Genomic DNA, 11,691 nt, shown 5'->3' on the forward strand with positions numbered 1-11,691 from the left:
AGCCCTCTCCGAAGTAATAATGGTGTAATTGTGTTTTTCTTTGGGAATTCTATGAATATGAATGATGGTTGTTTATATTAAATTTTGATAAACCTTTTTATCTTGTTTTAGAAAATTGTTTATCTTGATTGAATTCAACGTTCATGTTTTCTGTGATTATGTGAACAATGGTTTTACAACAATATAAATGGACACAATTCAAGAGGGTTTGGTAGGCCATGCCTAGGAAGAATAAATTATTTTACACCTTAGTTTGTTTAATTTAGGTAAATCAATTTATGCTGCCTAACGATGAGTTATGCTTATTCCTTGATTGCGCGTATGCTAATTAGAAGATTTGATATCCCATGCCTAGGAAATATGAATTGTTCTATACCCTAGTTTAGGTAGAGCATTCATACATTTTACCGAAATATGAGCTATGCTTATTTCTTAATAAAAGAAATTTCTTAACGACATTGTTGGGTGCTTGACAAACATAGACGAGTCATATCATTCATATAAGTGAAATTCTCATGTTAAATGCAATTTATCATTATTATGAGGTCAGTGGTGAAGTCAATCCCCTATAACTTCTCCATATTATCTTATCTTTACTTTTATGTTTTTATTTAGTTTTTATTATAAAACCAAAAATTAAACTTCTTTTCTGAATTAGATTAGAGTTAATCTACTACTTAACAACCAAACCAGTAGTCCTTGAGGTTCGACACCCTTACATAGACCCTATCTTGCAAATGTTGGTTCTATTGCGAGTGGTTTAATTTATTATTGACTCCACACCACATCACCTTGCTTGCAACTTGTTTGATTCGAATGCTAACTCAGTCATTCATCTCATCTACATATGTAAAGTTGTGTAACTTGAACACGAAACTATTTGAGGAAAACATATACGTGGCCATTCTTGTTGGTGATGCTGTGACTTATAGAAATTATGCAAAGAATTGCCCTATTGTTATAGGAGGGAGGACTTTGCCAGCAAAATTAGAGGTGTTTGGTGGTATGCTTGGCTTCGATGTCATTCTGGGAATGGATTGATTGCCGAAGTATGGAGCTAGTATGGATTGTCAGAAGAAAGAAGTGACATTCCGACTTTATTGTGTTGAGGAGTTCAAGTTCTGCGGGTCTCGAGTTCGAGCTACTCCGCCACTCCTATTTGCAGTTCAAGCAATGAGAGTGTTAAAGAGGGCACTCAAGCGTACTTGGCTTATGTTGTGGCTAAGCCAGAAGTTGAGTCAAAGTTGGAAGACATTCCGGTTGTACGCCACTATCCGTATGTATTCGGAAAGGTTACAAGATTACCTCTGGACCTTGAAATTGAGTTCACCATTGAACTAATGTTGGGGACTCAGCCTATTCAAAAGACACCTTATCATATGGCTCCAACGGAGTTAAGAGAATTGAAGGAACAACTCTAATGTACTAGGACTTGAAGAAGAAGTTTTGGTGGCGTGGCATGAAGCATAGTGTGCACAATGTCCTTCGTGCCAACTTATGAAAGTTGAACATCAACAACCTGCAGAGCAACTTCAGCCTCTTGAAGTACTAATGTAGAAATGAGATCAAATTGCGATGGACTTTTTCGTTGGTTTACCTAAAGCACCTAGTGGACAAGATGCTATATGGGTGATCATCGATAGGCTCACAAGGAGTTCTCATTTCCTTCCATTCAAGATCCCAGATTCTATGGGGAAGATGGCAAAGTTACATGTATGGGAAATAGTAAGGTTACATGGAATGCGTATTTCCATAGTCTCGGACCGAGATGCTCGGTTTATATCGAAGTTTTGGAAGAGGCTACACGTAGCAATGGGAACCAAGCTTAATTTTGCACGTCTTACCATTCGCAAATTGAAGGCCAGTCTAAGAGGACCATTCAAACACTCGAGGATATGCTAAGGTTGTGTGTACTCAACTTTAAAGGTAGTTGGATTCGATATATGCCTTTAGTTGAGTTTGCCTACAACAATAGTTTTCAAGCAACTTTTGGCATGACACCATATGAAGCATTGTATGGGCATAAGTGTAGGTTGCCCTTGTAGTGGGAAAAAGTTGGAGAAAGGAAATTGCTTGGACTAGAGATGATACATGACAAAAGGAGAAGGTTGCACTCATCTTGAAGTTGATGCTCACGGCCCAAAGTAGACAGAAAAGTTATGGGGATAAGCATCGCTGCAAGGTTGAATTTGAAGTTAGTGACCTTGTGTATCTCAAGGTGTCACCGATGAGCGGTTTAATGCATCTTGGCAAGAAGGGAAAGCTTAGTCCAAGGTATGTTGGACCATTTCAATCGAAGAGACATGTGTGCCCAGTGGCATATAAAGTTGAATTGCCACCTAGATTGGATGAAGTACATGATGTATTCCTATTCCACAGTTACGAAAGTGTGTTCACGAACCATTGCACATCGTAAGTTACAAGCCTCTTGATATTAAAGCTAACTTGATATATGAAGAGGTCCCAGTGTAAATATTAGACCACAAAGAGCAACAGTTGAGGAAAAAGACATACCACTTGTGAAAGCCTTATGGCGAAATCATGGAATGGAAGAGTTTCATGGGAACTCGAGTCGGATATGCGAAACCAATATCTACACCTAATCTAGAAAAATTAGGTACATTACATTTCAAATTACAAATTAAGTATGCTTTATGGTTGCTAAGTGGATTCTTAAGTACAATAAGCATGCTACCATAATTTCGAGGTCGAAAATTTTGTAAGGAGAGAGGGATGTAACACTCAAGAAAAGAATTAAAAGATTTACTTTAATTAAATTAAGTAGATAAGATAAATGAAATTATTAAACAAACAAAATACTCAAAAGATTTAGAGAAAAAGTGATTTTTGTGGTTTTTCATTCGAACAGGAAGTCTTCCGTTGGAACGGACCATTGTGATGTACAATAGAAAGTCTTCGAGAACCATCCAACCCAATATCCGTTCCCTTTCTATCCGAACGAGCATCTTACAGAATTTTTGGTTCAATTCTCGTTCCATTTTCATTTGAACGATGAGCTACAGTGGGTCTCATTCCATTTTCATTCGATTTTAGTCTAAACAAGTGCTATTCTGTCACATTTGAATGGGGCTCATTTATCTATTCAAATGAGGCATGTTTGATAGGATGTTTTTGAAATTCACGAGAGGGGTATTCTAACGAGTAATTTATCCGTACGAACGACTAATTGCAAAGATGACTATAAATACCTGAAATTCGATTTTCAAGCAAAATTATATCATTTCTCTTCTCTCTCACGCCACACACTAACATTTTCTTTCCTAGGGTTTGCGCAAACCCTAGTATTGAGATCATTGGAGGCCATCAAAGCGAAATCTAACATCGGAATCACGATCCTCAGTGCTAGAACACTACTTTGGCTGATCGATTTCAGGTAAATCCATAAATACTAGTTTTTCTCGTTTGAGCTGCATTGTTGCATGTGATGCTTAATTACTCATTTTCCCTAGGGTTATTGTCTATTGGGAGGTGCTAAGTTATGGGGTGGAAGTTTGTGTGCTGAAAATCGATATGTTCAAGGTAAGAACTAGAACCTAGATTTTACCCAAGTGTTGTGATTGAGGGTTTAGTGTCTATACCTAGAATTTCTCTACAGGTTGACATTATTGGCTAATACTGTGTCAAATAGAACCCTTTGTAACGCTCCAGATTTTAAGTAATTAAATAATATGTCTTAAATTAGAATTTAAGACTGAATAAAATAGACAAGTCTAGAATTGATGTTCGAACCACAAGACTCGACACTCGAACGGCTTAATATTGTAGGAAACAATATTCAAGTGTAACGCCCCGCCTTTTGCAAAAAGGCGTAAGTGAAAATTTTCGAATTTCCACGTGACATTACTACAACCTCTTCAGAGTTAAGATTTGGCAGCGGAATAAAAAGGTATCCAACTGGTTTGGAATAAATAACACGACAGAGCTTCTAACTGGAATACCTCTAGACGTTCATAAAGAAAATGTTTAAACAAATACATGTAAACATGTGTTAACAGTGACACAAGGGAATACATGGAAATTATTAGCAATCTTGTCAACATAAAATGTTATAAACATAGAAAACTATAAACAAAATGCAACTATGCGTCCTTAGCTTTAAGACCTCTTGAGCTTTATTCCTTGTCTATAAACCTGCACCAGTATATATATATAGAAACAAAACACAAAACACTAAAGTGAGTCCACTGTTTCCAATAATAATATGAGTGCTGGTTTATTTAATATATGCAACATAATGCAATAACTTTATAATCACGTCTATGCGCAATATATGAACCATGGTAGCTAATCATAGTCATATATTGAATATAAACATAACCATAAAGCAATAATGTGATAGTTTTAAATGTAGAGTTTTAGGTATTTCCCTTTTTCCACTACTCTGTTGGCCTTGGCATGGTTAGCGTGTTATTTGAAACCTTGGTTTCCTCACTTAACTTTTAATTATAATCTTTGGGAGCCTTGGCTCCTGGAAACCTTGGTTTCCCTGGTGACCTTGGTACACCAGTTTTTGTATTTATTAATCTTTTCAGGTATTTCCTCATTCACTGAGAACCTTGGAACTCATGTGAAGCCTCGCATACCCACCGTGGATCTTGATCCAACAGCTTGTTATTAGACAGGTTATTAGAAATAATAAAATATGCAAAATCACATGCGCAAACAAGTAAATAAAACAGTAAACATAATATTATAGAAAAATCAACCAGCATCGTCCTCAGTAAGTATAGAGATACTTACAGCCTTTTGGTGCAGTTCTCATAATAGCTTATTCTCTGCAATAAATATATATTTGTACACAAAGTGTTAACATCGTTACTTGTAAATATTAATTATAGGCTTATCTTCGTACCTAATCTTTTTAGTTGGAAAGCTACTTAACGTAATATGTTTTAATAAGACAATTACCAAAATACCCGATTCTAGACCTAACCAAATTACTCCCAATTGTGTAACATGCATTCATTTTGGCCGAATCATCAACACTGTCGAAACTTCCCAATATCAAAGCATAATAGCAACAAAACAACACCTAATAGCTAAAACCTACGCATATAGAAATTGGTCCAACCTCATCTAACGCAATTGGCTAAAAATCATCAAACCAACATAAATATGATACTCACAAAAGCCACAACTCAACTTAGCTAACTCCTAAATCATAACTCATAATCCCCACAACTAAACACATGAACGGTATACACCAAAAATACCATTAATCCAACCCAAACATATCCATATAGAGGATCCACAAGAAATCGGTCAACAACAAAGGTATACACACATCAAGACTTCAAGAACAGCCTCCCATTCGGTTAGAGCACCGTAAAACTGTCAACACCCCAAAATACCAACACATATTTTAGTATATAAACTTCTAACAGGAATATCCACAATTAGACATAACCAACATACAACTTCATAAATATGATTGATCATGGAAGGGTACAAGGAACCCGAATCTGCCAAATCACCCATAACCACAACTTCCATGAATTCCATTCTCAAAGACCAACTAAAATAATCAACACTCACACCCTTAATCAGCCGAGTGGCAAAACAGAGGAACACCATACACACTAAAAGCACACCCACTGACCAGAACAGGGACAACAACCAAAACTCCCATGATCAGAACCATCATCACCGAAACAGGGAAAAATACCAAACACACACACAGGTTCTACCCAAAATACACACAATCGGGTTAATCCAAATACACAACAGAAAACCCCAATAAATCAAATAGAGATTACAAGAAATCATCATGAATTTAAGGCTAGAGAAATTCACCTGAAAAGCTTCTGATTCCACCGGAAATTTCACCGGAAAATTGCCCCTGGAAGTCGCCGAATTTCTGGACAGAATCGCCGGAAATCGCTACTGGGAGCCGCCGGAATTTCGGCCAGAATCGCCGGAAATCGTGTCCCACGTTCCACCGGAGTTGACCCATCAGAAATTGGCTGGAAATCGTCACTGGGACCGGCCGGAATCGCGCCTCTGGGTTTCGTCGGTGGGTCGGGCCTCTTTCGGGTTTGACGGGTCTCCACCGGATTTCACTCCCGACTCTGGTCTCTCTCTCTCTCTCTCTCTCTCTCTCTCTCTCTCTCTCGGCTTCTCCCCCTCTCACAATCTCTCCCTCTCTTCTCTGATCTCTCTGCCTTAGTCGGCTTCAGAAAAGAACAGAACAGAAGGAGAAGAAAGAAGAACAGAAAAGAAGAAGAAAGAAGGGGAAAGAAAGAAGAACAATAAAAAGAATCGGGTCTTTCCTTTTTTTGGCTCTATTCTCTGCCTTTCATCTCTTTCCCTGATCCTCCTTTCTCCCCAACGATCATCTCTTCTTCGGAGACTTGGATGGAGAAGACAAGGAATGAGTAAAGAGAAGAAGGAGAAAGGAAGAAGAAATAAAGAGAGGAAAGAAGGAAAGCTTAGTGAATTGAGTGGTGCAAATTTTGTTGAAAGAGAAGTGGGTTTAATTTATAGAAGTAATAGACTATAGTTAATTTTTACTTCAGTTAAATTAACACGAGTTAAAAGTAAAATATCGGATTTAACTCATGGTTAAATTTACCTTAGTTAGACTAACTTTAGTTAACCTTAAAAATATCTAGTTAACCTATGGTTAACTTTTATCTAGTTAAATTAACTAGAGTTACCTTTTTAAATAAAAACAAATCATTAATAATCATGAGTATCTTTATATAAAATCTTTTTCATTAATGACTCACTAGGGTGTAATTTTAAATTCGTTTTGAGTCCAGTTCGTTTCATAAATAATGTTAATTTTTGAATAACATTATTACATTAATGATATTATTATACTAAATAATATTAGGCTAAAATAATATTATATGTCAATAATATTATTACAAAATATAATAATATTAGGAATGTTATTATTCCCATTAATTTACCAAATATTTAGGTTTTGGAACAAATGGCACATAAATATACAATTATCAGAATAATGTCGATCGAGCGATTTAAAAGTCGATCGAGCGATTATCAATTGACAAGTCGATCGAGCGATGATAGAGAAATAAGTCGATCGATCGGCAGAAGTGGTCGATCCAGCGATTGATCACCTCGGGTTTTAAATTCTATTTAAGGCGTCCTGTCTTAAAATCTAGGGTATTACATCACGTCTAGCTGTTAATAAAATACGTAGCTTTAAACATGATATTTTAATCTTAGATAAATAATAAGGAGTACATGGATATTTATGAAAATAAATATTCATTGGTCTTATTATTTATAAATCGTAATTTTATAAATAAAGAATGATATTATTAGACTTTAATAATATTACATGACTATTTAATAGACAAACTGAATTATTTAGTGGGCTAATTGATATAACAATATTAATGGATAATATTATGATGTAATATTTACTGTGTTTAATATTATTGTGTAATATATATATATATATATATATATTTACGATGTTAAAATATTATTGAGATAATAATATTAATACTGAAACGAATTAGATTCAAAACGGACTTATATTATACCCTAATGAGTTAGATAAAAATGGTAAAGATCTGATATAGAAATATCTATAAAAAATATTTATGGTAAAAATGTAAATAATAAATTTTAAATAAATATATAAAGATTAACCTAAGTTAAATTACCTAAGATAGGATTTAATCTTAGGTTAATTAAAATATCTATTGATATTTTATAAAATCATCATTTAATTTGATGACTGAGCAACCTGGCTCATCTCTGCGAAGATTGCTGCAGTTACTCACCCCCTTGTTTTAACGCACCTCTTCCTTCTCTTTTTCCTCTTTATTTCCGGCTCTTTCTTCCTTCTTCTTCCTTCTTCCTTCGTTCTGTTCTTCCTTGTTCTTTCCGAAGCAGAGACAGCGAGAGGGAGACCCGTAACCCGAAAGACCCAGAAACCCGATTCTCCATGAGCTGATTTCCGGCGATTTTTGGTAGTTTTTCCGGTGAAATTCTGGTCGTTTTTCTAAAGAAATTTTTAGGGTAATTTCTTATAACCCATTTGATTTGTTTCGGGTAATGATTTATGGTTTGATATTTTTGATGTGTGTAGCCGGTTGATTGTTGTGTTCCCTGTTCTTGTTGGACTGTGGTAGTGGTTCGGCCGGTTACTATGATATCTAGATATTGGGTGTATTGGATTCTTTGTGGCTAATATTAGATATTGTGATATGGGGATTTTAGGTGTGTTTACTGTGCTAGCCAGATTTGTGTATAGCATGATGGTTCCTGTTCCGGCGATGTGTGTGTGTCGGCAGTGGGTGTTCTCTGTTTCGGTTGACTGTGTACCCGTGTACCGTGATTTGGTTGGTTGATGATTCTCGGCTGGATTATAGTTAGAAGCCCTCCATTTTCTGTTGAAACTATTTCCTATGTTTTGTGGTTGAACCGATTCACCTATTGTTGGCTAGATTTTGGAAGCTAAGAATTATTGACAATTTTAGGTGTGTGTGTGTGTGTGTAAATGCTGATTTGGCCGAGTGGTTGCTGTGATTTCCTCTGTGTGTGTCTCGGCTGGGCAGTGTGTGAGTAGGCTAAATTAGGGTGTTTGCTGGATTGTTGGCTGATTAGGCGTATAGACATATTATGGTGTGAGTTTGATGTTGGATAAAGTTTCTTTGATTGAATTTAGGAGTATGTAGATGGGTATATGGGCTGTAAAGGTTTGTTCTATGTCCTGAAAATTAGCAATGAGTTTTGTGGTTAGAATTTTGTTAGGATGATTGCGTGTAAAATTGGCTATGAGTATTTGGGTCCCTTGATCCTCTGTTTTAATTAATAGAAATCTCAAGACATGTGTGAAGTGTTTCGGGTGTTTATTATTCTTTGTCCATTTGATGTTAAGTCATATATCATGTGTTGACCGGATCCATGTGAAGCATGATATTTGTTGTTTAAGTTATTTGGGGGTAAATTCACTGTGTGTTAACTATGGGTAATTTTGGATATTATTCTAGGATATTGAGATGCTAATTTATAGGAAAATATATATATAAAAAGGTTGTTGTTGAGTTGTTATATGGTGTGATATGAAATTAATTGTGGAAATTGAGTATGCTGTTTTGCTGTGATTTCTAATATATGTTGGTTGAAATAATGGTTAGAGTCAATATGTTTTAAAATAGATGTTTTTGTTTGTTGATTTGGTGCTTGGATTAATGTTCTCTAAAAGTGATTAGGTTTTGTCAGAAATGTTAGTATTTTTGTAGAAAATGGGTTTAGGTATTATTGTTGAAAAATAATATTGGAACTTAACCATGTTATGTTAAGTAATAATTAATGTAGATGATGTTCCAAAGATAATTGCTTCTATGTATGCATATATGAATGAATAGGGCTCATGTTTAGGCATAAGTTAATAAAAGTAATGATATTGACCTTCTATGCACATGTATATGTATTTGATGCAGATGATGAACTGAGACTGCAAAAAAAGGGCTGTTAGTATAAATTACTTACTGAGGGTAGTACTGGATTTTAATAGTGTTGTGTTTATGTTTTATTTTAATTGGATGCGTGTGACTAATTATTGCATATTGTGAATAATTAACCTATTAATATTGGGCGCTACGTCTCCCAATGGTTTAGGATGGGAATAGTGCCTGAAATCGAAAACCCAATAATTCATATTGATTGCTATGTCTCTCAAAGTGCTAGTGGAGTGACGTGGAACGTACTATGCTAGTGTGGAAATAAGCTAATCAAAATGTAATGTAGGAGACACGTTGTCGAACGTCTCAAATAAGGCGCATTGACGGGTGACGGCTCTAAACGAGAGGAGTGAAATGACTATGTTCAACTGTTTAAACTTTGCATAGAGAACTGTCACTTAATCATTATGTCATCTCTGTTTCTTAAATAATGCATAAATCATGATGTTGTTGAATGACAGTTAGCTCACTTATGGAACTATGGGGTTGTGGTTATAACCACCGTCTCATAGATGTTTGCGCAGGTTCTAAAGATTATGGATTGGATTAACTGCTACCTTAAGAGATTTAAAGCTGTGTAGTTAGGATTTCAGTGCTTTGTACTTATTAATGTTTATACTGTTTTGTATGTAACATGTTTAAGAATTTACTTGTATTTAGTAAACTTTCCATGTATGCTTTCGTTTCATATGTGACACATGTTTCTTTGTAATTAGTGTAAAGAACTTTTAATGTATTTCTATTGGAATTTCAGTCAAAACTCTGAATGTATTGTAAGGGAATTGTCCATGATGTTCGAAAAGAAAAAAAAAAGATTTTCGTATTTTTCCGCTGCGAGATTTATCGTCTCTGAATGGTTAATGACACGTAATTATCCAGATATAATTACTTACGCCTTTTTGTAAAAAGCGAGTCGTTACACCCTTGATCCCGATGAGTTGCCATGAGAGGTTGACATTTGAGATAGTTCTGCACCTATGGGGTGTTTAGAGTTAGAAAATGTTATGGGTTGATGATGTGTGATTGCAATGTGAAATGCAGTGGTGCATTACAAGGCTTGTGTAGGGGATTCTTCACAAGCTCAGGTTAAGCATATTGTTGTAAGTATATTGGTTATAGAGAGTGATATTACATTTAAGGTTTTAATAATCAAGTATTTTGTAAGTATTTTACTTTCCAAATAAAAGTACGGTTTTAAAATGGTTGCCAAAACATGATATTGATGTTTTTGATTCGAGTCGAAGCTATATTGTAACAATATGTGTTTTATGCCTTACTTTCTATGTTTTCCATGAGTTTATGATATGTTTGCAAAGAGTATTGAAAGCATATATTATTGAATGATGCATGAACATGGAAGCGTGAACACTATAACTTTATTGCACGAAGCACGATGCATAAATATGAAATGAAACAAATTATAAAAGATATCATGGCAAGGTTGACGGTTCTTCAGTTTTGATAGAGGTTTCTCTCACGATTTTACGAGCAAGTCCCTCATGAGTATGTTACAAGTGAAACTAAAACCAACTGGACAAAGGTTCCCAGGTATGTTACGCTTGACCAGGTAAACGTAATGAAATGAAAACGAACTGGGCAAAGGTTCCCTGGTATGTTACGTTGATAATGAAAAGTTATGAAAACCAAATGGGCAAAGGTTCCCAGGTATGAACGAACAATTCTGTGCAACGATTCCCAGCATGTTACGAATGATGATGTATGTCAAGTTTTTTTTGTTTTGTTTGTTTGGTTTTTTTTTTTTTTTTTAATGGATTTCTTGTTAGATGTATCGATATGTATATGTGATGAATGAGACAATGTATATGTATACTTTTACATTTGGATTGCATATGATATTTTGATGATGTTTCTCGCTTAGATATGCCCGTATGTATGTGCTTCTCGGAGGTTGTAGAATACCTATATATGCGTTTAGTTTAGTCATGATGCTTGATGATATTTCTTGCTTAGATATGCCTATATGTATGTGTTCTCAAAGGGCTGCATAATACATGTATACAAGTATGGCTAGGTTATAAGTTGTACACATGGATATATATTAAATGGGTCTGTATGTATATATTTCTAAGCAGAAGATTGGTTCATATAAATACATTCACAGCTGAGTAATATATTTTGAAATGCTTTCATTGCTACATTGTTCACTTTATTAGTTGCAGTATATTTTAAAAGAAAAGCTAAAGTAAGGTAGCTGTTATTGTAA

At 35.1% G+C, this 11,691-nt stretch overlaps 1 long non-coding RNA gene across 1 annotated transcript; it reads left to right on the plus strand.

Annotated features, from left to right (window-relative positions):
- Positions 1–7,743: 7,743 nt before the first annotated feature.
- Positions 7,744–10,227, plus strand: LOC133881458 (uncharacterized). Its single transcript, XR_009902521.1, has 2 exons — positions 7,744–8,019; positions 9,980–10,227. It is a non-coding gene; the product is annotated as an uncharacterized LOC133881458 (long non-coding RNA).
- Positions 10,228–11,691: the final 1,464 nt, after the last annotated feature.

The sequence above is a fragment of the Alnus glutinosa genome, chromosome 11, assembly GCF_958979055.1.
Source record: "Alnus glutinosa chromosome 11, dhAlnGlut1.1, whole genome shotgun sequence".
Taxonomy (NCBI): domain Eukaryota; kingdom Viridiplantae; phylum Streptophyta; class Magnoliopsida; order Fagales; family Betulaceae; genus Alnus; species Alnus glutinosa.